Source organism: Schistocerca americana, chromosome 4 (assembly GCF_021461395.2).
Source record: "Schistocerca americana isolate TAMUIC-IGC-003095 chromosome 4, iqSchAmer2.1, whole genome shotgun sequence".
NCBI lineage: Eukaryota > Metazoa > Arthropoda > Insecta > Orthoptera > Acrididae > Schistocerca > Schistocerca americana.
Genome location: NC_060122.1, coordinates 665,002,230 through 665,029,303, shown reverse-complemented (window position 1 = coordinate 665,029,303; position 27,074 = coordinate 665,002,230).

The following is a 27,074-nucleotide window of genomic DNA, read 5'->3' as shown; positions in this document are numbered from 1 at the left end:
TACTTCTGGCACTAAATACGAATTTTTGATCGGTTTTAAAAGATTAATAATCGGTGCTACATTATAAGTTTATGTTTAAATACTTATTTATTTAAATTTACTGAAGCTCTGTCTCTCTCTTCTCGTTGATTTCCACTTTTCACCGATAGTTATATTTCCGTAAGTGCTGTGGTGCCATGAGCAGAAAGGATATGAGGTAAAAAATTTAAATGTTTGTTGACCTAAAAACTTGCTTAACACATACTGAATTTCTTGGAAGCAATATCTCATATTAAACCTTAATTTTCTTTGAAGTTCTTTAATTAATGTAGTTTCATGGCATGAGTCATACTTGAAGATACTGTACGTCGCAATGAGTTTGTCTTGAGGATCACTTTTTATCCTGTTATATGATTTCTTCAACTCCCCAGCCGCTGGCCGTTTCGGTATACTGATACAGACACAAAGTTCAGTATTAAGAAAACGCCTTTTCGTAAACATGGACGAAAAACTGAACCACTCAATAAAAAGCAAATATCGGAACGGCAATAACAGTGACGACCGATGCTAACAGACTGCATTCAGCAATAATTATTTAACAATGGCAAAAGAATCGAACGTGTCCGCAGAGAAATGAATGCGCCGGGCTGCGTCGACTGTTTTAATGCGGCTGCTCTCACAGAATGGTTTCACTTTAAAGACTGAATGAATAATTCCATTGAAACTTAAAAAACTAAAACTACAACCGAGTGAGTCAACTGTTTTCTAAGAACACAACTGAATCAACTGTTTTCAGTCGGTTGTTCCAATGACTAGCCGAGCTGCTACTTAGAGCTCTTGACGATTAATTTATGCGGTAGAAGAAGATTCAAATGGTTCAAATGGCTCTGAGCGCTATGCGACTTAACTTCTGAGGTCATCAGTCGCCTAGAACTTAGAACTAATTAAACCTAACTAACCTAAGGACATCACACACATCCATGCCCGAGGCAGGATTCGAACCTGCGACCGGAGCTGTTGTTCGGCTCCAGACTGTAGCGCCTAGAACCGCTCGACCGCTCCGGCCGGCGGTAGAAGAAGAAAACAACGAAAGTCCCGATGGAGTTACTTCATATTATTTCTTTAGAACAACTTCACCACGTTTTTCAAGTTGTGTGAGTAGATCCTCGGCCATTTGATTCCAACTCCTTGCTGGTGTAAGAGTCTATACCACGGTACAGGCAGACATAAATTGAAAATTCTCAGATGTGCGAAATCAAAGTAACGCAGTGCCTTATTGGCCACTCCTTCTATAATTTGCCAGAATATTTTCACCCAAGGTTGTAAATTATTCTCAGCTCTAATGTTGGTACTAAACAGGATGAAACATGGGTAATGAAGCAAAGGGATATAAGCGGGTTACAGTCACGTGAACTGGGGTTCTCCGAAAGAAGGATAGGAGTAATAAGTAGAGATAGGTTGTGGAATGAAAGAGTACGGGAAGCAGTGAAAGAGAAACCCTTGCTGGACGATTCCCAAGAAGATACATGAAACGTAGATACAAAGTAAAAGACCAAGAAGAAGACAAAGGGATAGGTGATTGAAAGGTGTGAAGGAGTGTGTTGTAAAAAGAGGCGAAGGCTGGACCAGAATGAACACAGAAAATGGTGAGAAAAAAGGACTACATAGCGAGGCTAATGTTCCAAATAGACCCAGCCTGCGGCTGGAAACAGTTGAAGATGATGATGATGATGACACATAAAGTTACATAAATAGCTACTTTGCTTCAAGTATTGGATTAAAATGGCAGCTGAATAGTGGAAGAGGAGGAGCACTGGGTATAAAGTTTACTGCATTTCTTCTGATACACATATAAATACACATTTATAGGCTGAACTCGAATTCCACTAATAAAATTTCGTTCGTCAAAGAGGTTAGAGGTGCCATTTCAAGGATTGCGCGGCCGCTCCCACCGGAAGTACGAGTCCTCCCTCGGCCATGGGTGTGTGTTTTGTTCTTATCATGGGTTAGTTTAAGTAGTGTATAAGTCTAGGGACCCATGACCTAAGCAGTTAGGAATTCACACACATTTGGACATATCTGGACAAACCTAGACGCTATGGAAAATGTAATCGTAAATATACCTTGGTGGATATAACATGGAAGAAGAAAATAATAAGAATAACCTGTCGACCATCATGATTTGAGAGCCCATTTGTTAATGGTTAAATGTTACTTTTATTGATAATATCTTCAGAGGTAGCAGAGATAAAATACAGGCAGCAAAAGGTGATTTACTTCTACAGAAACAAGGCTGTAGCTAAAAGAACCGAAGAACGTGAAAGGGACGCAGTAGTGAGAAGAGAGTGACACAGGGCTGTAGCCTATCCTAGGTGTTATTCAATTTGTACATTTTGGAAGCTGTAAAAGAAACTAAGGAGAAATTTTGCAAGAGGATTAAAGGAATTTGCCAATGATACTGCAATTCTCTAAAAGCTAACAAAGGACTCGGGAGAACAGTTGAACGGAGTGGATAGTTTCGTGAAAAGAGTGTATTAGATGAACACCAACAGAAGTAAAACGGGGATAATGGAATCTAGCGATGCTGAGATAATCAGTTCAGAAAAAGGGACAGTAAAAGTATTAGCAGAAATTTGCTATTTCGGGAGCAAAGTAACTAATCACAGCCGAAGTAGAGAGGATAAGAACTGCAGACTGGCAATGACAAGAAAATCGTTTCTGAAAAAGAGGAATTGTCAACATCTAATATGCATTTAAGCGTAAGATCATAATTTGTGAAGGTATTTCGAGTTCCGCCTTGTATGGAAGTGAAAGGTGGGTGATGAACTGTTCAGTCAAGAGGGGAACAGAAGCTTTTGACACGTGATCCTACAGAACAATGCTGAGTGCTACGTAGGTGTCTCGAATAACAAATAAAGAGATACTGAAACGACACGGAAAAATAAGAAATTTACGGCACAACGTGACTAAAAAAAGGGGTCGGTTGATAGGATACATCCTAAGGTATCAAGAAATCTTCAGTTTAGCAAAAGAACGAAGTGTGTTGGAGGGTGCTGGGGGAATGTTGAGTGGGACCTAGACTTGAATTCAGCAGCTGGTTCAAATGGATGAAGTTTGCGGTGGGTGGATATGTAGAGATGAAAAGCTTTGCTCAGAATAGACTAGCATGGAGAGTTGCGTCAAATCACTTTTCGGCTGGAGACAACAACAACAACAATGAGATACTCATATCAAAGACGTTATTATACGACCACGATATTAATGCCCTTGGCCACCTGTGGTCGTTATTGGAAATACCCGGCGACTTTACAAAGAACAAGTACAATGGTGACTAACGAAAAAGCATCGCATTGTGAACGATTTCATCACAGTTGAGCATATACCATCGAGTGGTTTAGCATGTCCTCGTGACTTATAATGATAAAAACTCACGATAAGCCCATCGAAGTACCTTAAATCTCAGGTGCAATGATATTGTGGTCGACTAATTCCTACTGTCTTGCGTAATTGTAGTGGCAAAGGCTACACGTTACATCGAGCTTTGTCAACTAATTGTAAGACTTTCAAAGTAGCTTCCTTGGACTCAACAGTCATTTTTCTCTTAGTGCTTTCGTTAGTCAGATATCAATAATCATTTCGTGACAGCAAGCTGACATTTTAATGTAGGTTTACTGCTTGGTGGATAAACTATTAACAAATCACATTATAAATTTCCTGGTAAATTGTGTAAATATGTATCGGCATATTGCTTCGAATATGTAATAAGCTGAAAAACTAGACTCCCATCAGGAGATCGCATTTATTACTAACAATGGTCGATTGTCTTCACGAATACGAAAACTGTTAGACTTCCTGTTTTAATGTATACTTGATCAGTGAGAAACAAACTTAAAATAAAAACAGTTTTGACATAGAATTTCACATATAATCTGTGTACATTTTGAAATAGTCGTTTATCCCAATCTGTTTGAACTAACACACATCCAATCTGTATATGATAGTTATATCATTCTGTCTGAGTAGGATATTAGTAGCGATATCTGATTATTAGCCCATTCAATGTTAATTTAACGCGATGCTTGTTTGTTACTCCTCACTTGCTTTCGCGAAACTTTATGGCCAATGTTTCAATCTTTTCAATAAAAACAGTACGGTTGTTAGTAGCGCGATACTCGTGCACCCTTTGATGGAAAATGTCAATTAAACTCACTGAAATTCTACTTACTCTTAGTTACTTGCAGTACTCGAAATTTGGTGCACTTCAACTGGTAACATAAGCTTTCACCACAATTAAATCATTGTAAAATTGCTGGTGAGTTCCTCCATACGAAATGACTTCGGGACACTCTGCTTCAACGCAATCACACACGCCTCCCTTTTCAAAAGCCACGTTGTTATTCCGTAACAACGCACGAACGCGACCGTCGTACAGCTTAGACCCGGTTAAACGTGAACGTTTGCGGCACTGTTAGCGCCTATTTGCAGGATCCTATAAGCACACTGTAGTCCACGAAGTTGCGTAGACTCGCTGTCATTACCTTATTGCTGCATGTTGCACGGAAACGAAGACAAGACGGTCACATTCGTGAAAGCGCACACGATGATATACGAATGCTCCCGATCGATCACGAAGCGTTCAGTCACAAGTACGGTTCCAAACTGAGACGACATGTGCGGGAGTGCAGTTTCCGGTTCCTGCGACATGCTGACTAAGCGATTTTGAGAAGAAACAAATTATAACGTGCAAAGAACAGTTTAGTGTTTTAAATGAACTACACGAGCTGAACAACAGGAATAAACATAATACAGCATCAAGCGAAATACTCTGAGATGACGAAAGTCATGGGGTACCTAACACCATCGTGCGGGACCTCCTTTTCCTGGCGTAGTGCAGCAGTTCGACGTAGCAATGACCCAGTAAGTCGTTGGAAGTCTACTGAAGAAATGCCATGCCTTCATAGCCGTCCATAATTGGCAAAGTGTTGCCGATGCAGAATTTTGTGCATCTCTCGATTATGTTTCATAAATGTTCATGTCGGGCCATCTGGGTGACCAGATCAATCGCTCGAATTGTGCAGAATGTTCTTCAAACCAATCGCGAACAATTGTAACTGGCTTGCATGGCGCATTGTCATCCACAAAAATTCCATCGTTGTTTGCGGACATGAAGTCCTTGAATTGCTGCAAATATTCTCCAAGTAGCTGAATATAAACATTTCCTGTCAATGATCGGTTCGGTTCGACCAGAGGACCCAACCCATTCGACGTATTTACAGCCTATACTATTACGGAGCGACCACAAGCTTGTGCCAGTCTCCAACCCTACTATCAGCTCTTACCAAGTGAAATCAGGACTCATCTGACCAGGCCACGGTCTTCCAGTCGTCTAGGCTCCAACCGATGAGGTCACGAGCCCAGGGCCCCTATTCTGTACCTTTCCGCCATTTTGCTGATCGCTTCAGTACGCGAGCCCACCGAACGGTCTTGTTTTCGACACAGAGCCCCAACAGTATTCAGTAAGCATTTCGAAAGCGATGCCGAAGGGTCCTAGCGAAGCGAAACGCTGTTGTCAGTTCTTCTCGCGCCAACCAATGAAAAGCAGTCTTACTCAGATCCGCGCACGCGCACTGCAGCGCAACAGCGGCACGAACTCGAAGCGGCTAGCAGCCGACACAGGAATGCCATTCTTCACAGTACCGAAAAGTGTGGTTGAGTACGTAACACTGTTCAAATTTCACTGACCACGGGCTTCCATGAATGCATGATAACGACAGAATATTGACTGTGTTCTGGAAACAGTCGTAAATGTCACATTATTGATATTATTCCCATTCACACGACGTCTTGTTTTGGATTTTACGTTTCGGAATATGAGTTAGGAATGGAGTATAGTACCATTTTGTACAAATACATCTACATAAACACCCGAAAAATTCGTCATTTTTCTGTTTTCCGTCGTTCCTCAGTTGCTTCAAAATTCATGGAGGTACGTTCCGTCTACGCAACTAATTGAAGGCAGTTTATTTATTGCCATTCGCGATCCGCTTCCTTTATTCGTGATGATGCTTCATAAATAAAAGAAGCGAAACACGTATGGGAATAAACTCAATTCAAGTAGTTGCATAGATGGTACACATCTCCACGAACCCGAATAATTGTTTAAGAGAGTGTTAAAGAATAAGAAGATGTGTAGAGTGTGGTTGTAGCTCGATGCTCGAGATCCAAATAATGGTGAAGAAGCCTACTTCCCTATATGAAACATCAACGATTTGGTTCATAAAAACAAAATTTAAAAAATCGCCTTTTCAAGAGCGTGTGGCGAGTGCAGCTATAGAAGTTCGTTGCAGTTTATAACACGCATCTGATGAATCAAAATGTTTCATATACGGTGATACAGTCTGAAAATATTGTAGTGGGAACCTTTCATCTCTTTCTACTGCTGTTAACGATTCGATCACAAATAAATATTTATGACAAGCTTGATAATAAAAACGATTGTTGCTAGTTTCATTCGCAGTAATTTACGTTGTGCTCTTAGTATCCTGTCTGACTACACTCTCGGAAATCGCTACGTATTCGGAAAAAAATGATGAATTATTTGTGACAAGAAGAAGTATAAATGTCACTGTCACTTGTTCCACGCGCGGTACTTTCATCTTTCCTTTTTTGAACATATGGAAGTCATGAAAGCCCGGGTTCCCGGGTTCGATTCCCGGCGGGGTCAGGGATTTTCTCATTTTCTCTGCCTCGTGATGACTGGGTGTTGTGTGATGTCCTTAGGTTAGTTAGGTTTAAGTAGTTCTAAGTTCTAGGGGACTGATGACCACAGATGTTAAGTCCCATGGTGCTCAGAGCCATTTGAACCATTTTTTTTTTTTTTTTTTTTTTTTTTTTTGAAGTCACGAAATCGGAGATACTCGTTACTGAGAAGGCGCGCACTTACGTGTAAATTACGAGTATTTAAGAAAAATGCTTAACTTTGACGATTAAAGAAGTCTTATAATGTGTTGCAAACAATAACAGGAAAAAAAAATATTATCGCATCTAGCAGTATACGAACCTATGTCCTTTAACACAGGAGTTTTTTTTAAAGGAAAGTAGGAGAAAGAGAAACCCTTATTATTCACAAAACCATTGTCCTTATACATTATAACTGTCCTGTGAGGAACCTCGCTGCCGTCCTACCATGCAGCATGAAATAATAAAGTCAAAGTGGGGCCAATTCGAAGTAACATTCCATTGCTAACTGTGCAAGTGTTAGTTCTTCCTAGGTCGCATACTAGCGTAGTTGTCCTTAGCTGATCACTTTATTTGGTCGGTTTCACAACGACAGCACCGCCGCTCACCTTTGGGTACCAGGCACACCACAAGTATATGGCGGGTCCGCAAAAGCCGTTACTAGGAAATTGGCATACCAATACTTGTACTTTCGTAGCCGTAACAGTTTTGTGTGTCCATCTTGCAAGTATTGCCAGTAATCCAGTACGCTCAGACGTGTGTCTCTATATACGTAATGGACCGTCATACCTGTGATCCACGCCACTGCGTTCGTCTTATAACGCGAAAAATACGTTTCCTCTGGAAAAAATACTATGTCGAAAGCAACTGCCGTATTGATAGTGCGCCGCATGAACGCTATTATCTTCCTTGCTAGAGTCCAGACAGCCAACGCCTCGCCGCAGACCAGCAGGTGGTCGTCCGTATCCAGCATGCCGCATTGCTGACACATAGGCGAATCCGCCAAATGTATTGCGTACTTTTTATCATTCGTAGGGTATTTCGGGTTGACTACAATGTACCATGTTGACCTGATTGTTGTAGGTAGGTGGGGGTGGCGTACCGTGCGCCACACCACTTGCCAATTTACGGCTGGATGTTTCCGTTCCACACTGTTCCGGTCGATCTGTCGAAGAAGCAGATGGTACACGTCCTTCGATGTCGACTGTCGAGACGTCGGTAAACGCTCTCGAACGTAACTGTGTTCATCGATGAACGTGCGCACATATGTTAACGGGGGCGATATATGGCAGACACTGGCTGGGGGAAGATGCGATGTTGGTACCAGTTCTTCGAAGATCGTCCCCGTAAGTGAGTGATTCCTGTTGCGCCACCGTTTTAACATAGTATTAATATACGTGGCACGAGCCTTCTCGCGCACATTCACCAAACCAGCGTCCTCTTCTCGCGCTGGGAGGGTAAGCAAGTTGTACTGTGCCTTAAAGAGCTGTCCCAGACTTACACTGTAGCCAAAACCCGCCTGAATCCTCATAGCCATCAAGCGCGACAAGAGGAGAAGGTGTGTCAGGTGCCACATCATGGGCTCGAGATAAAGGTTGACGAGTAACGCTCGCTGCAGCATATCCATCGACCATAGAGCATTTAGTCGTACTGACGTGCGGACTCTGAGTAACAGCCGTCGGTAATTGTCCGCAGCCGTTCCCGCCGTCTCCTTATGAACAGTGATACCCAAACAGCGGAAGGTTTGCAACAACAGGTAAGGGTCCTTCCGTTCGTGGTTCTAGTCCACGCCCAACATGCATGAATTGTGATTTTACAAAGTTGACCTCGCTGCCAGCTGCCATCCCATACGTCTGTAGCCAATCCAGCGCTGACTGAGTCTCCCCCTCATTCCGGACGAGCAACACAATGTCATCCGCGTACGCTCTGCATTTGAATGATAGATGCCTTAGGGAGACACCGGTAAGACGGCGGCGAAGGCCCGCGAGGCACTGTTCTAAGGCGATCGCATATAGGAGGATCGACAAGGGGCAACCCTGTCTGACTGATCTTAAGATGTTAAAATACTCAGTTCCCTCTCCGTTGATCACCATCGCTGATCTGGCGCAGTGCAACATCCGCATCACTGCAGTGGTCAATAATGGCGATACATCCATCCTGTTCATCGCCGCCGCGAGGTACACATGATCCACGCGATCGAAAGCATGGTCGAAACCTACAGCAACCAATGCCCCCCGGAGGCGGCGTGCAGCCGCGAGGGCGACGATGTCGCGATAGTCTCCCAAGGCTGTGTGGATTTTACTGATGCCGCCAAGACAAGTCTGATCGGCATGTATTCGATCCGCCAGCGACGTTTTGATATTGAAAGTTTACCGTCTTACCTCCTTGCCTAGGGACGCCAGGTGAAAGTTGATGTCAAGCCCCAAATCAAAATTGCGCAATGGATAACTGGGGAGAGCAGCTTGAGAGCGCTACCTAGAGAGTGTGTCCTTTCTGTACGATACTAGGCAAGGGGCTGGAGGGCTCACACGCTGATGTGTGGGTCCCTGCATTCTATATCTTCTATTTTTAAATGAATTCCTTTAACTGGACTCCTATGTGATTTTTAAGGTATGTTAAAGATTGATGACAATTGATTACGTATTTATTTTAAATATTATCACTTGACTTTACAGCGATAGCAGCAATTGTTTCAGTTTACAGATATTACAATTTTACAACTTATAGCTCGGGTATATTATATACTAATCTGCACGCACATTTCTACGGGTAAGACGGAATTGCGTTGGCCAAATGTATACCACCAAAGTCTCCCATTATTTTACATAGGGCATACACTATGTGAGGAGGATAACGGGCAAACTGGGGACCAGATACATTAACACAGGGGGTCAAATTTCCTAAATTAACGAGATCATTCATTTCCTTACAGAATCCGAAGCTGGAAATAAAAGAATTAGAACAAATCTTCAAATACCTCTCTTCTATGCGTGAACATTGAGACAGACGCACTGAGGGCACGTCTGCTCACTTACCCGTCTTCTGTGACACCCTCCAGAATATGGCGGGCACCCGGAGGTCTTCCTGGGCTCCGGTGGAGGGGGTGGTCGAACCACTTGGCCGTGACCAACCTCTCCACTCCAAATCTTGTGGCACTGGAAAGTCTTTGACTTTTACCAGCCGGTGCTGTCTCTCTGATCCCCTAGCCAGGAGTAAGGTTGGCACTACTATACTACAGAACTACTTCCCAACAAAGATTTGGCCACGCTTTGCGGAAAGGTGTGAGGAGGATTAGGAAAGTTCATGTGCAGATTCACATCCACGTACAAGAAATGCATAATACATGACACATATAAATACGCATTATGAAGCCTGACACATTTCTTTCCACGCGTCCACATGGGTTCTGTTGCACCCGCGGCCGGCTGCGTTGTGTAATAAAATTGGCTGCGGAGCCGCCTCTGTTTCTATTTCCCGGTGCGAGCGAGCAGCGAAACCTGCTGCTTATAGAGCGGAAACTACTGTACCGTTTCAATATCACTGCCCAGTATGCGCATGAAGATCTTGTAGTCACTGTTAGGAGGGTCAAGGGGTGGTAATTATAAGCCCGTTTGCCACCACGGGGCTTGGGTATCGGTATCACGAGCCCTTCCGTGAATTTAATATGAACCGGTACTTCTTGCTGCAGAAGCTCATTAAACATGCATAGTCACATCGGTGTCATAATGGTCACAAAGGTACGGCAAAATTCCAACGGGATTCCGTCTGGACCTGGGGACTTGTTGCAGGCACCTCGTGTAATCGCTTCCTCCAGCTCTTCACACGTAATTTCAGATAACACGTCCGCTTCCCCGTTCACACTCGTCGCGTCTAGGATCTCTTCCAGGACGTTCCCCAGCTCCTTCTGACCCTCCCAGTTGCTCGCATTTTTCTTTTTTTTTTTGGTCATCAGTCTACTGACTGGTTTGATGCGGCCCGCCACGAATTCCTTTCCTGTGCTAACCTCTTCATCTCAGAGTAGCACTTTCAACCTACGTCCTCAATTATTTGCTTGACGTATTCCAATCTCTGTCTTCCTCTACAGTTTTTGCCCTCTACAGCTCCCTCTAGTACCATGGAAGTCATTCCCTCATGTCTTAGCAGATGTCCCATCATCCTGTCCCTTCTCCTTATCAGTGATTTCCACATATTCCTTTCCTCTCCGATTCTGCGTAGAACCTCCTCATTCCTTACCTTATCAGTCCACCTAATTTTCAACATTCGTCTATAGCACCACATCTCAAATGCTTCGATTCTCTTCTGTTCCGGTTTTCCCACAGCCCATGTTTCACTACCATACAATGCTATAGTCCAGACGTACATCCTCAGAAATTTCTTCCTCAAATTAAGGCCGGTATTTGATATTAGTAGACTTCTCTTGGCCAGAAATGCCTTTTTTGCCATAGCGAGTCTGCTTTTGATGTCCTCCTTGCTCCGTCCGTCATTGGTTATTTTACTGCCTAGGTAGCAGAATTCCTTAACTTCATTGACTTCGTGACCATCAATCCTGATGTTAAGTTTCTCGCTGTTCTCATTTCTACTACTTCTCATTACCTTCGTCTTTCTCCGATTTACTCTCAAACCATACTGTGTACTCATTAGACTGTTCATTCCGTTCAGCAGATCATTTAATTCTTCTTCACTTTCACTCAGGATAGCAATGTCATTAGCGAATCGTATCATTGATATCCTTTCACCTTGTATTTTAATTCCACTCCTGAACCTTTCTTTTATTTCCATCATTGCTTCCTCGATGTACAGATTGAAGAGTAGGGGCGAAAGGCTACAGCCTTGTCTTACACCCTTCTTAATACGAGCACTTCGTTCTTGATCGTCCACTCTTATTATTCACTCTTGGTTGTTGTACATATTGTATATGACCCGTCTCTCCCTATAGCTTACCCCTACTTTTTTCAGAATCTCGAACAGCTTGCACCATTCTATATTGTCGAACGCTTTTTCCAGGTCGACAAATCCTATGAAAGTGTCTTGATTTTTCTTTAGCCTTGCTTCCATTATTAGCCGTAACGTCAGAATTGCCTCTCTCGTCCCTTTACTTTTCCTAAAGCCAAACTGATCGTCACCTAGCGCATTCTCAATTTTCTTGCTCGCATAGAGTCTGCTAAAATGATCCGTGAACGCCTGTGCTATGCCCCTTTGTGTTGAAAAACGACGGCCATCGCCGAGATCGATCTCATGAACTAAAGTCCTTCGTTTTCTTCTTCTTTCCTTTATCACATAATGCCTCGAGGGGACCTCGTTGGACAGGCAATCCTGCGACCTCGCGTTTAGCATCACACCCGCCATCCTCAGCGTCGCAAGTGGTCGTGCGCTGCCATTGAGAAACCTCCTTCCCGTAACCTATTAACGTCCTCCGTAAAGCTGGCTTCACGCGCTCGATCCACCACTGAAGGACGGAACCGTAAGAATTTCGTCGACGGAGGTAGCCATGCTACGCGTCCTCCACCATGCATCGGCGTTCTGCATCACGCAAGTAGGAGACATTCGTCTTCCAATTACCTCTCCGTCTCCATACCTGCTGTCTATCAAGGTTAACCGTAAAAATATGTGCCTCGAGGCCTGTAAACGCTGTTGTCCATATTTCTGCGTCCATCGTCGACATCGGTAACGCCCTTGAAACGTAGATCCGATCCAAACGGCTCGCGAAGTGTCTCGTAAAAAATGTATATTCTGGTTGGTTGAAATATTTCAAGTCCCATGTGTCGACTAATTCCATCTCGTTGACCAGCTCCCAAAGTTCTTGGCTAGGAGTATAGTTAGGATATTGGTCCTTCCCGTCGAGCACACAATTGGAATCTCTGCCGAATATGCAAGCATCGTACCTTCCCTGGAACAACGGTTTAACCTCATGAACGTAAAAATCTGCTCTGTCCCTTCTCTTATCCGAGCCTGACGATGCGTATATATTGATCAAACGTATTCCACCTATGGTCACGGCCGTACCACGTGCAGAAGGCAAATACTATACTTCGCCTGCACTTATCCCTTCCTTCAATAGTATCGCTGTGCCAACGCCTCTCTCGTCACACGGGGAACAGTAAATGTCGTAACCGTAAAAGTTAGAGGGGGGAAGTACCCGAAATTCCTGTAACAGCGCTATATCTAAATCTGCAACCTTTATCATGTCATTGAGCATCTTGATTTTTACCAGCGTCCCATTGCTATTGATGTTAACAGACCCTATCCGATAAGCTTGTAGCATGGCTGTCAACGTAGATAGGGCACCTTACGGTCGCTAATTCTTCCGTACACAGGCTGCTTTCGTACTAACGTCCCCCGCCGTCCCCTCATATGGTCTGCCGTTGTTCCGTGCATTCTTCCGGTCTTATACCGTGAGAGTGTGTGGGAGCAGTTCCTCCGGCATCATCTGTTCGCACGGGGGTGGGTCTTCTGACCAGTCCCCTAGCGCCCCATCGTTGTCGTGCGTCGTAGGCGCCGTAGCCTCCTCAGTAGCCTGTTGCCGTCGATCGAACTCCTCCTCTGTTTCTGGAACATCGTCATCGGAATGTCGTGTCGCCGTCCCGCTGGCCACCCTTGCACCCACGCTAGGCAGTTCTTCTGCATCCATGGTTGTCTGCTTTGTACCCGAAAACGCCTCGGAATTGCCTGCTACATTCTCCACCGTGAGGCGACGCTTCTTCCGGCGTTTTGGTGATCACTGTTTCCGTTGCCGGGCCTCGGAATCAGAGGTCAGCATGGCCTCTGGTTATTCGTGGGGGACGTCGGAATCTGCGCCGTCGTATTATCGACGTCTATAAGTACTTTATCTGAGGGGGCCGCAAGCGGCACCGAAAAGAGGGCGTCCTGTGACTGCTGTAGGTGATCCAGCGCAACGTCGTCCTCACGTGGCTCGCCACTATCTGCCTCTGTCTGTGTGTTCTGGCACGCGCCTGTCTCGCGGCCCACGTCATCGCGTAATGCGGCGACATAAGTCATGGGGAGCACAGTCAGAGGCAATGTGAGGGGTGGATCATCCCGTGGCAGCTGTAACAACCTTCCTTGAGTACACTCAGAACGGACGTGTCCCTCCTTCCGACACCCAGAGCACGTCTTTGGTAGTCCGTCGTAGATGACAAAAAATGGTTCAAATGGCTCTGAGCACTATGGGACTTAACATCTATGGTGATCAGTCCCCTAGAACTTAGAACTACTTAAACCTAACTAACCTAAGGACAGCACACAACACCCAGTCATCACGAGGCCGAGAAAATCCCTGACCCCGCCGGGAATCGAACCCGCGAACCCGGCCGTGGGAAGCGAGAACGCTACCGCACGACCACGAGCTGCGAACGTAGATGACAATCGCCCTACAACCAGCGATATGAAAATATGAAGGAACGTGTTTTCGGAGTTCGATCCGTATTTGTCTGACGCCATTGAGGACAGGATACGTTTTGAAAGTCGCCCATTTTTCAGCCGCATAGGATATGACCGTTCCGTAAGGACGCAGGGCGTCTGTCACCAATTCTTGTGGCACTTCGAATGGAAGCTCAAAGACGCGGATCGTTCGTAGTCCCATGCCAACGTGTTCAACTGTAACCGCTCCAACATTCCCGTCCGAATGACAGAAACGAAGTCCTTGACGGTGTCGGAGTAGTAGCTCGTCACATGCCGCTTCGTTGATGAGTTTAACATAGACCACCCTGCTGACTGCAGGTAAGTGTATTCCAATTCGATTTTTACCTCGTCGCGTAAATAACGTTCGATCTCGTAAGCCTTCGGTCGAGCAAATTCGTTAACAAAACTAAATTTCAGTGTCGATTTGCGGAACGGCAAGGCCATGATTCGTTCTATGTATTACCGCGGAACACCGCTACACACTTAACACCGAGCGAGGTGGCGCAGTGGTTAGCACACTGGACTCGCATTCGGGAGGACGACGGTTCAATCCCGCGTCCGCCCATCCTGATTTAGGTTTTCTGTGAATTCCCTAAATCGCTTCAGGCAAATGCCGGGATGGTTCCTTTGAAAGGGCACGGCCGATTTCCTTCCCCATCCTTCCCTCACCCGAGCTTGCGCTCCGTCTCTAATGACCTCGTTGTCGACGGGACGTTAAACACTAATATCCTATCCTATCCCACACTTAACACCTCTCGCGCATACGTGCGGCAGGGACGTAAAACACCTCCCGAACCGCTGCCTCGCTGAAGGCTGACTGTCAGTTCGTTGACTTACCAACTTCGCCACTACAGCTTGCGTGGTACTTGCGCTTTATTTTATATAATTCCATTCAAGAGAGACGTAGGCTGACTTCGTTGCCGAATGATGCGGGCGTAAGCCGTAAATGCATGAAATTTTGGAAGGTTTCTTCTACGTGGCTTCACAAAATTCCTTTGCATTATTACTTAAAAGTTTGATACGCCTTTAGCTAGTTAATAAGTAAACCATTTGCGGAAAAGAATACGCGAAGTCACTTGTAATCTCAGATAACACTAATGTAACATACGTAACAAGAGCCGATGTCTTGATATTTAATGATCTTTAAACTCTTAATTGCATAAGATAATAGGTATTTTGAGAGAATATTGACCGAAAACGTTTTTTTATGTTGTGATCATACACAGTAACAACCTAACCTAACCATATTTCTAACGAAGGAAAATAGTCTATTATGAACTCACTTTCCAACCAGACGAGTCCTGTGGTGATTCTTTAGTAACACAATCACTAAACCCAAAGCTAAAGTTGCTCAATATGTTTAAAATAACAAATTATAGTTGTAAATAAGCCACAGCTCACCGAACGACAAGACCACATCGAAATCCAAAACCTCTCGGTACAGTTGTCGAAAAATCGGTGGGAAGACCGTTGGGTAATAGGTCTCAGAAGCTTACTGAATAGTAAGTTCGGATAAAGAACCGAAAATGACGTCACTACCGAGACTGACCTACTGCACCGATCGGCATGAACTATATAGAATAGGGCAGCCAAAGTCGTGCCTCACAACGAAGGGACTCGCGTCGGTCGTCTGCTGCCGTAGCCCACTAACGCCAGATTTCGCCGCACTGTCTTAACGGATACGTTCGTCGCACGTCCCACATTCATTTCTGCGTTTATTTTCACGCAGTGTTTCTTGTCTGCTAGCACTGACAACTTAAGCAGACACCACTGCCCTCGGTCGTTAAGTGAAGGCCGTCGGTCACTACATTGTCCTCTGCGAGAGGTAGTGCTTGAAATTTTGTATTCTCGGCACACGCCTGACACTGTGGATCTCGGAGTATTTAACTCCCTAACGATTTCTGAAATGGAATGCCCCATGTGTGTAGCTTCAACTATCATTCCGCGTTAAAAATCTGTTATTTCCCGTCGTGCGGCCGTAATCACGTCGGACATCTTGAAACATGAACCACCTGATTAAAATGACAGCTCCACCTAGCACTGCCTTTTATACTCTGTGAGCGCGATACTGCAGCCACCTTTATACGTGAATATCGCTATCCCAAGACTTTTGTCAACTCAGAGTATGCTGTGCGCTCAGAGAGTATAGGTTGGAGACTTATTTCATACTGTCGGGGGACATGTCATGGAGACGTCAAAGTGAAGTAGCGTTGGCAGGGAGGATATTTACATACTTGTCATAGGAGTAATTGTGTTCCACATTACAGCCTCCTGCTCTGCTTCGTTAATTTCTGTCACTCAACATCCGTCCCCAGTTGAAGTTGGCAAAGAGTATTCGTACGCAAAAGGCGGTATTTTCGGAGAAATGTCAAACTTCCCCTCGCCTTCAATCAGTATTGGTCGTTTTCTTCATTTGGCGTTGTATTCTGCCACAGTACATGATGCAGCATCTGCAGATAAAGAAACAATTCCGATTTCCTTCTAGCGCTGTACGCCGGGTGTTTATAATTAAAGTGCCGCTACTAAGTAAGGTCCAGTTGTGTCCTGTAATTATCATACGACAGATGGTAGATATTCTATTGCGTTAATGCGGTGTAGATTTATGCTGGAAAAAATTAGTTCTAATTTTGGCCACTTGGTGCAAATCTGGCGCTGAACAGCATTTCGTTGACGTCTCTGTTGCTCATGTTGAACAACTTCTGTAAGTTGCAGTTAATAATAAAACCAAAATTATGCCTTTCTCAAGTGTTTGACATTTTCTGCCCATGTCTCAAAAAATGGTTCAAATGGCTCTGAGCACTATGGGACTTAACTTCTGAGGTCATCAATCCCCCAGAACTTATAACTACTTAAACGTAACTAACCTAAGGACATCACACACATCGACGCCCGAAGCAGGATTCGAGCCTGCGACCGTAGCGGTCGCGCGGTTCCAGACTGTAGCGCCTAGAACCGCTCGGCCACTCTGGCCGGCCCCCATGTCTCATTCCTAATCCATTACACATGGAAACATTTCTGTACGTCTGTCTTGCATTTGCAGCGCCAGCTCTGCACCCGGTAGCCAAAATTGTATCTAATTTTTTTCAGTGCCATACGATAATTGCAGCTCACATTGTACCTCTGTGGGGAGCTGCACTTTAATTATAACAACTCCGTAGCATACCCTCGTGTATGCATTGCTGGTATGCGCTTCGTGGTGCATCTGACTACACATGATTTTTCCCATTCGCGTTTTTGCGCACGCTTTGTTGCGCGCTTTAGGGAATGTGTAACGGACAGAAAGAGAACATAAAATTGGAATACCCATGATGCTGCTTCAGGTACTGACATCTGACAGGGCATTAATTTAATTTTCTTCCATATTGCCTTCATATGAATTCGCTTGAACAAAATTTTGAAGTAAACTGGGAAGGGGTGCATCAGTTGATTGTCATCGTCTGAGTGAAGGCAGCACGAAGAAGCGTCGACGGCGTCCATTCCCACGCAAACTTTTCGGAGCGCGTTCAGTTGCCTCCGTTTTGCCAGTAACGCCCCAGACCGACAGGAGAAGAGAAGGCCAGACAGGTCAAGATGCGCCGCCATTTTTCGGAACGATCGCGCGGGGTCGACGTCCGCGCTGTTTACGCCGCGCTGCGGCTCCGGAAGACACGGAGGAACCGCAGTTCGCGAGAACGACCACTGCAGTACGAATTTATGAGAAGCGCTGTACCATCGGCGCCGTAAGTGGAAGCGAGTCGCCGTGATGGCGGCAGTTCCCCCCGATGCCACTCGCTTTGAAAGACCCGCGGAGCAGAAAGAATGCCTTCTCCCTCATCGACTCGTTCCTGGGCCCGAGATAAAGCGAACTCCTCCTATATAAGTTTTAACTCGGCGCCGCTGTCGCCGGTATTATTATTGCCTCTTAGGGCCGGGAATCGATGTCTGATATTTGCGATGCGACGCGGCGGCGTACATCAGCGAGCGCGCGCCACGTGAATGGCCAATAAAAAGCATTCGGTACCGCCTCGCGTCTGTCCCCAATGACCGGCACGCCGCCGCTACAAGCCGCGGTTATGGGTCGCCTGCCCGCGCCGCGCGCGTCTCCTTCTCTCGCCAAACATCCCTAAACGCTAACGACACGGGACTAGGACTCCGTTTCAGAAGCTCCGGAAAATACCGCTCCAACTGAACGACGAGCACGCTTTCTGCTGCCGCTAACGAGGCATGCAGGAAGTGTGACAGCGAAGTACAAACCCAGTTCTACGTCAGACTCAACTACGGATATCGCAGTGATCCGTTAACGCTCGACTTGGACATAGCCGGTTCCAGTCTCACAGAAAATAGAATCTTTCGTCATTGAAATTGGGCCACCGAGGGGACTGTTTAGACGGACGGAGTGGCCGTGCGGTTCTAGGCACTACAGACTGGAACCGAACGCAGGTTCGAATCCTGCCTCGGGAATGGATGTGTGTGATGTCCTTAGGTTAGTTAGATTTAATTAGTTCTAAGTTTCAGGTGACTGATGACCTCAGAAGTTAAGTCGCATAGTGCTCAGAGCCATTTGAACCATTTTTTTGAGGGGACTGTTTAAGGCAGTGGTCGTCAGTGTTTTAGGTCAAGAGTCAATACTGACATTTTTGGGTAGCAACTCGGACCGCACATGTACCGATATTATTATTAATCAGTATGTTGCCCCCCCCCCCTTCCCCACCGGCCGGGGTGGCCGAGCGGTTCTAAGCGCTACAGTCTGGAACCGCGCGACCGTTACGATCGCAGGTTCGAATCCTGCCTCGGGCATGGATGTGTGTGATGTCCTTAGGTTAGTTAGGTTTAAGTAGTTCTAAGTTCTAGGGGACTGATGACCTAGAAGTTAAGTCCCATAGTGCTCAGAGACATTTTGAACTCCCTTCTCCGAAATAGACTAGTAATGGAATTGGTGCGACAAACTGGTTGACAGCTGACTTTCAAGTGGGGACCACTCGGAAACTTCGTGTCGACTGTTCTCTGCTTCGGATTGCTGCCACCCTCAGTGACCCCAAAGATGCAACCTGTAATTGTCCAAAAGAGTGTTGTTGTGATGTCTGTTGGAATGTGACCCACCTACGGTTGTTCAGGCGTCGTGAGGAGGTGGACCATGTAGGCTACATGTTTCTGTGGTCGCCGTTATTCACCTCTAGTAACCGTTTGACTGGACCTTGTTACTCTATCTTGAGGCAGCAGACTGTGTTCTCGAAGATGCCAAGTCCATGCCATCTATAAATCTTAAGCATCAGTCGCTACAAAATGAAGTCACGTGCTGCTTCATTATCGCGCAGTTATTGTACCTCCATTATATACATTCCATTTTAGATCTTCTAACATTCAGCGTGGTGTCTGTTTGTTCTAAGTCGTGTCTCCCTACCACTTTCGCGCAACGACGCTCTGAGCGTGTTTTTTAGGGAATTGACTAGTTTGAACCTGGGACCTGTTGCTGGCAAGGAGACATCAGACCACACATGACATGTAGAATTCAGAAGAGTTCAGTGAGACTAGCGATGATATAACCAAATACTTAATGATTTCAGCGTCAGCTCCACTGCACCCCCTCTAAAAGAATCTTAATACTAACTAAATTTAGTGGAAGGCGTTCAAGGCTTTCCTATTTTTAGTTAGCTGGTAAAATAACGTCGAAAAGCAGTTACATTTACCATTGGAAATTTTATTCTACTCACAAAACATTGTTTATAAATTGCACTATTGATAGAAGGAAATGTTTTAATACAGGATGATAAAAACCAACTGTGTTCAACAAAAATGAGAACGAATATTCCCTGAATGGGTTTCCAAGTTCTACAATGGCTCAAAGGATGACCTATGGCATATCACATATATAATCTAGGTTTAAATTAAGTTTCACAAGGGAGAAAACTATCAAAATGGTCCACAGTGACCCTCAATTATCTTTAATTACTTATCTAACTTGTCGTAAATTACAGTGGCTGATGTGGCTTCTCAATAACTATATAACAGAAAAATCATCGCGTTTCAGATTTTTACTTCAAGTGGCAAATGTGAACACCATGAGCTTTAATTGACGATCGACACTAGTATTACGCAAAAAGGGGGGGTGTAACAGATGAGACTTCTGTAGTTCTGAGTGAAGCTTTATGCGCTGTTATGCGGCATCGCGTGCGTTCATTACCTTGTCGGTGTTCGTCAGGGGGCGGCGGCAGCACAGCTCCGCTCACCTCCCTGTCTCGGAAGCAACTCTCCACTAACTTTTCCTTACTACAATTTACCGAAGTTGGTTTAAAAAAATCTATCTGGCTGTATTTTCATCTGACCAATCAGGGTCTCAATGTTAACCTTAAGCTCCGCCTACAAAAATTCTGTCTATCCAATGAGAAACGTTATACTTTTCGTGGTGGGGCAATGTTTTTAAAGTTTGCAAAGTAACAGAGACGCGGAAAAGTCTCACCCTAAAACTTGCAGCTGGTGTGGTCCTTTTAATGTTATCGCAAGATCTATACTGTTCTTCTGGAGCGCTCTATCTTTTAACATGGGCTGGGGGGTGGTCATGACGTAACAGAGACGCGAAAAAGTCTCACGCTAAAACATGCGGCTGGGGTGGCCCTTTTTGTGTTATCGTAAGATCTATACTTTTCTTCTGGGGGGGCTCTAGCTTTTAACATGGGCTGGGGGTTGGTCCAGACGTAACAGAACGCGAAAATGTCTCACGCTAAGGCTCTAACTTTTAACATGGGCTGGGGGGTGGTCCTGACGGTTAGCTGGCGACGTGGGTGTCCGTCCCTTATCGTAGGGCCTTCTAACTTAACATGGTTTTGCTCTCGGCTTCTGTTCTCGTTTCTCCCCTCGGAAGTGCGTCTGTCTTACGGTGGGAAGGTATGACATGCATTTAGGCATTCTTGTGTTAGTCTGTGGTATTCCATTTGCTCACTCGTTACTCGTATTACTTTGGTTAATTTAATGTCACGATTTATTTGGAGCTATGTGACATACTACTGGATTTGCTTATGATGTCAGGGTTTTCGTCGAAGGTGTTGGATTTGCCTGACACCTTACAATTTTCCTCTAACATATTACTTCAACAAGGCTCACAATACAAATATACCTTTGTCGTTTAGCTCTGCCTGTCTTCTGTGAGTCTCCCTTGTCGACATGGCCATTGTCTTGCACTGCGAGGTTCTGTGTCCGCAGCGAATCTCCGAGGGGGGATGGAGTTTTCATGGAATAACTGCACCGACCAGAGGGTGTTTTCATGTGCAGGAATCCAGGTGTCCATCGTCTCTGCCTTGCAGGGACTAATAAGGCTAGTCAATATGGACCACAAAAGGTCGAGTGTGGTTAACAATTAGTCCATTTGCAAATATTTGTAGAGTGGTAGGAAGAAGTGCCATGAACAACGTATTAGAACTCCTGATCGGTGAGGGCTGAGTGTGGGTTTGGGTGTGTATTTGAAGGTCATTTTTCTACCTCTTTTTTCAATAACTCGTAATCCACGGCATAGAAAATCTAGAGAAAACGTTACCCAATACAGAATTTAATTGCATTAAATTTCCGATAAAAATATTTTTTCATTTGTTCTTTACGACTAATAGTTTGCGCGTAGCGAGCGGAAGAATACGAAAATCTCGTTCGTGGTTTATGGAAGAGGCCAACAATAACATTGATGGTTGCATAAAACAACAGCGGTAGAGGCAACTGATCACCCTCTAGAAACTGATCCAGTTGATGTGGAAGAATGAGCAGTACCAGAAGAATGGAAGTTGGACATAATATGCCCAATGTAAGAGAAGAGAACCAAAATGGAATGCGGTAACTATTCAGGAAATATATGTCGTCTATGACAACCCTCAGCATAAATCTCGAAACAAGGTCCTTTCCTGGAAATCACCTTCACGCAATGCTGATGAAGACCTACACAAATGATGAAGTTTATGGTGGTACAGGTGAATGGCTGGTTACAGCCTGAATCCCGACAATTCAAGAACTGGCTTGGGAGTCTTTCGAAACGTTGCTAGAACGCATTCCTGCATCGTTTGGCACGTAGCTGTCGTTTTCATCATTTGAGGCTTATTGTTCTGGTCCCCTCTTGATAACAGACTTTTACAAATTTTTGCTATCTTCTGTAGGGATACTAGCACCAGATTAGTTTACTTTCAGCGTATAGTTAGGCAGTTTGTTTGGTATTTCCACCGCTGCCGCAATAAACTAAAAGAACATTGAGTGTTTCTTAATTACTGAATTTCATGCTTTTTTATGCATTACCACAAACAAAAAATCCGTAAACTGCTCACTGATAAGTAGCAACGTGTTGTAGGTGAGTGTATTTAAAAGCAGTTCGATCAACTAATGATGCTGTTATATACTTCTGAAGTGACACTTCGATCATTAATAGCTGTTATTTAAAACTCACAATTCCCAACCACTTACAGAGTGCTGGCAATAGTGTAACACATTCGTTCGAACACGGTAGTACTATTTCAGACATTTCTGTGTAGACAAGTGGTGTGAACACTATATAGTAGCTGTAGTGTATCCTTTCAGGTGGAAACTGAGATAATTATGTCTAGTAACTACAATGTCAACCAGTCAATATGAAAAAGAAGATTAACAATGAAGAACATACGTTATATTTTTCTTGAATCAGCCTGTGTTCATTTTATTTACGTAAAATTAAACGTGACAGCATAACACGGAAAAGAGGCAACGGAAGATCAGTTTTGATTTTACCATATAGTGGTTTCATACTAGTGAAGGGATTTAACGGAGATAGTGTCAGGAAAACTGTTGAAAGGGAAAGTCATCATTTCAACCTCATAACTCTCCAGTACTTCTTTCTTTCCTAGGTTCTTGGTGTTTAATGCCTTCTATCATTGGTACCTCCTCCCTCCTCCAACGTTTCGTCCGTTTACTGTCTCCTATAATACATACTTCTCTATACACTGCCGGGGAAAAAATTATGACGACATCGATTTTGAGCAGATGACGGCACATGTCCCACCTGGGGATAGCAGCTGAACTGATAATGGTTTCAGTGTCGTCTGCAAACAGGTAGAGTAGTGGCAGCGTTACCAGAGCGCCACCTCTGTCTACCCTTTAATAGGGAATGCTCACAGCCAGGAGGCTCAGTGTGGTACAAATGTGTGAAGCGAACTGGCAACCAAGCCACGGAGCCGTACTCGTGCTTCCTACAGCCAAATGAGCGAGTTTGTCAAGGATCCACTTGTGACCGTCTGAGTGACGGGTTGGTCCTTTCGCAGAAATGCCACACAAGTTGGACAACCTGCATCAGTTGTGCAACGATGGTCGTATCAGTGGTCACGTGAACATTCTCACACTTGTAGATGAGATCCTGGGCGTCCGTGCAGCATGGGCGCCCGCCAGGATCCTCATATTGTACGGGCAACAGTGGAAGGTCGTACAGCTACTACAGCACAGATAAGAGGGCTTATGAGCCCACACGTGTCAAAACGAACTGTTGCAAACCGGTTATTAACAATGGAACTACGGGCATGTACAGCTCTAGAACGCCTTCCACTCTCACCACAGCATAGACGTGCGCGGCTCGACTAGTGCCGTCAGATGATCACTTGGGAGGTGGAATGTGGTCTTCGGCTGTGAAAGCAGCTTCTGCCTGCACGCAAGTGATGGTTGTTCGCGCGTGCGACGTAGACCTGATGAGCGCTGTCTTGTGCAGTGAATTCATCCAAGACATACTGGTCCCACCCCAGGCTTTATGGTCTGGTGTGCAATAAGCTACAACTCTCTTTCACCTTTGGTGTATCTGGAGTGTAGGCTGGCCAGTGCTCGGTACGTGTAGAATTTTGCTAGACTCATACTTTAGCCGCTCTTCCGGCAGGAATGAGATGTGTCGTTCCTACAGGATAATGCTAGACCATACATTGCCCGTAAAACTCAACGTGCTGCGTAAAATATGCTGCAACTTCCCTGACCAGCACGATATCCAGACTTGTCTCCAACCGAGCACGTGTGGGTTATGATGGGACCAGAAGTGATTCGAACGACTCGTGAGCCAACACCTCTTACATAACCACATAAACAGGTCGAACAGGGCCGGCCGGAGTGGCAGAGCGGTTCTAGGCGCTTCAGTCTGGAACCGCGCGACCTCTACGGTCGCAGGTTCGAATCCTGCCTCAGGCATGGATGTGTGTGATGTCCTTAGGTTAGTTAGGTTTAAGTAGTTCTAAGTCTAGGGGACTGATGACCTCAGATGTTAAGTCCCATAGTGCTCAGAGCCATTTGAACCATTTAAGGTCGAACAGGAGTGGATTAACGTATCCCAGGACAGTATTTGCTTTCTGTACGATCGACTGCATTCCAGAGTCAGCGCTCTCAACAATAAATCTTGAGTGAATTTGAACCCCTTAAAATCGTGTATTATTTTTTTTCGGCAGTGTATTACCTTTTCCATGCAGCTTTGCAACTTAATTCTTTACCAATTCTTCCTTATTTGTAGGATTTGCCGTCTCTTAATAATCTTGTTTAACGTACTTCACTTTTATTGTCATTTACAATTTATACATTATATCAATCTCCAGTACACTTGAAAAGCTTCTAAAGGCCGTTATGTTCCAGAGTCATGTAAGGCTGCACCTCATACGAAACACTCCACTGAATCTTTCCTTAACTGCTTATTCCACTTTATTTTATCAAGCATATTCCTGTTTTTATTTATTCACTGCATCTCACGTCAGTACTAATCCGACATCTCAAAAATGGTTCAAATGGCTCAGAGCACTATGGGACTCAACTTCTGAGGTCATTAGCCCCGGCCGGCCGGTGTGGCCGAGCGGTTCTAGGCGCTACAGTCTGGAACCGCGCGACCGCTACGGTCGCAGGTTCGAATCCTGCCTCGGGCATGGATGTGTGTGATGTCCTTAGCTTAGTTAGGTTTAAGTAGTTCTAACTTCTAGGGGACTGATGACCTCAGATGTTGAGTCCTATAGTGCTCAGAGCCATTTTTTTCATTAGTCCCCTACAACTTAGAACTAGTTAAACCTAACTAACCTAAGGACATCATACACATACATGCCTAAGGCAGGATTCGAACCTGCTACCGTAGCGGTCTCGCGGTTCCAGACTGCAGCGGCTAGAACCGCACGGCCATGCGGCCGGCTCCGACATCTCAATAAAGTACTTAAAATCGGCATCCCGTTAATCAACTTCTTCTCCAATTCTCGTAACTAATGTCCTACCTTCTACTATTGTCGCCAGTACCAATAATTTCTCAGTGTTTATGATTATACTGTACCATTTGTGATGTGACGATTGTAACAACAAAACGTACCAATCTGATTTCATCCATTATAAATGGTTTTTGAAAACCTGCGACTGTAGAAACAATACCATTCCAAAAGATATTTTCAATGTGTAAAGTGTACAACAAGTTGCGTCTGATGTTAAGTGTGTGTGAGACTCTGCACGAATGGACCATTAAAAAACTGTAAGTACAAATTCTTTTAAATTTTAGCCACTAACTTAACAAAAAGAATTGATACCCAACTAAAAAATCACGTGTTTCTTACGTATTACAGAAAAAGTCACCTAAATGAAGCAGACTCACACACACTGACAACATCAAAAGAAATGGCTTAATACACACAAAAAACGCACTTGAAAATGGGAATTATTTCTCGAAACGCGTCTTGCGAAAAGTAAAATAATGAAAAATCGTGATTGGTAGCAGAAGATTTATTTATTTATAAACAAAATGTACCAAAATATTTTGTTTTTTAAAGATCTGGTAATTTCTTTAAAATGTTTATAAACTACACTTTTGATTAATAAACAGTTAATATTTGACTTCTGTATCAATTCCTGATTAGTTTTCCGCCTGTACAGGAGAAAACATTTCGGAATGTCGTATAGGTGTGCATTAGACTGAAGGACAGCGTCAGACTCGTCTTGTAGGTAGCGTGCAGGTTGTGCCGAAACAATGCCTTCCACTCCGTTAGGCGGAGAAGTAATTACCAGTGACTCGTAAACAGAGTGATGGCGCCGCCTTCACGGGCGAGCAAACTTGTTACGATCAATAAACATACAAATCATGCATTCGCGTCTCACAGTGTTGCGCCGGTATGGCTCGCCGCCGCCATTAAAAGTTGCAGCGGAACTTTACTGCTATCTTGAGTGAGTCGAACGCCAGTCTCAGAGCAGGAGGGGTCCATGTGTCGTCTCCCGACAACCTCTTCCCTCCTAACTACCTGAAAAGTAGTCTCGCTGTTCACTCGCTGCTGCGGCACCGAATAAGAAGTTCCGCTGCTAGCATTAGTTGGAAAAGCGTAGTGATCTCGTATTATTGAGATGTTAAGAAAGTTCGTAGCGTTTTATGACTCCAATATAAGTTATTGTTTCAGGCGAATTGGATACAGAATTCAGTTAGTAGTATATTACCGTCCCTTATCCATTACTCTCTCCAAGTTTTTGGATTTCACGTCTGAAGCTAATAACATTGGAAATGTAGCCTTTTTTGAAACTGGACAAGGGACAGAGAAACATGAAAGTGCACAATCTGGACGCTCCACGGAATTTCTGGATTGCAACCGGCTGACGTCGACTTACTGAAAGGATATTTTGCCCGACAACCATTCAGCCCTGTTCAGGTGAGTGTTTTGCCCCGAAGATACTAGTTCACATCACTAACTTTATGCCGAAAACTTGACGCGGAGATGCATGCACAAAAGCAGCCGCTATATGAGCGGCATCTTCCGAGTTTCGTTCCCTTTTCGAGTACATCTCCATCTGTGGCACGCAGGCGCTGGTGCAGTGCTCGCGATTAATAAGATCTTCCGCGAAGCATATTCCATTGATTCTTTAAAAATTGAGTCCCAGGAGGATCTCGTCGAGGCCAAGATTTCAGAGGCACAATAATCCATGGAATAGGTTGTGGAGATCCAATTCTCGGCTCTGACTAAGTTACTGTACTGCGAAAGGCGAATGGGTCATCATGTTCAACC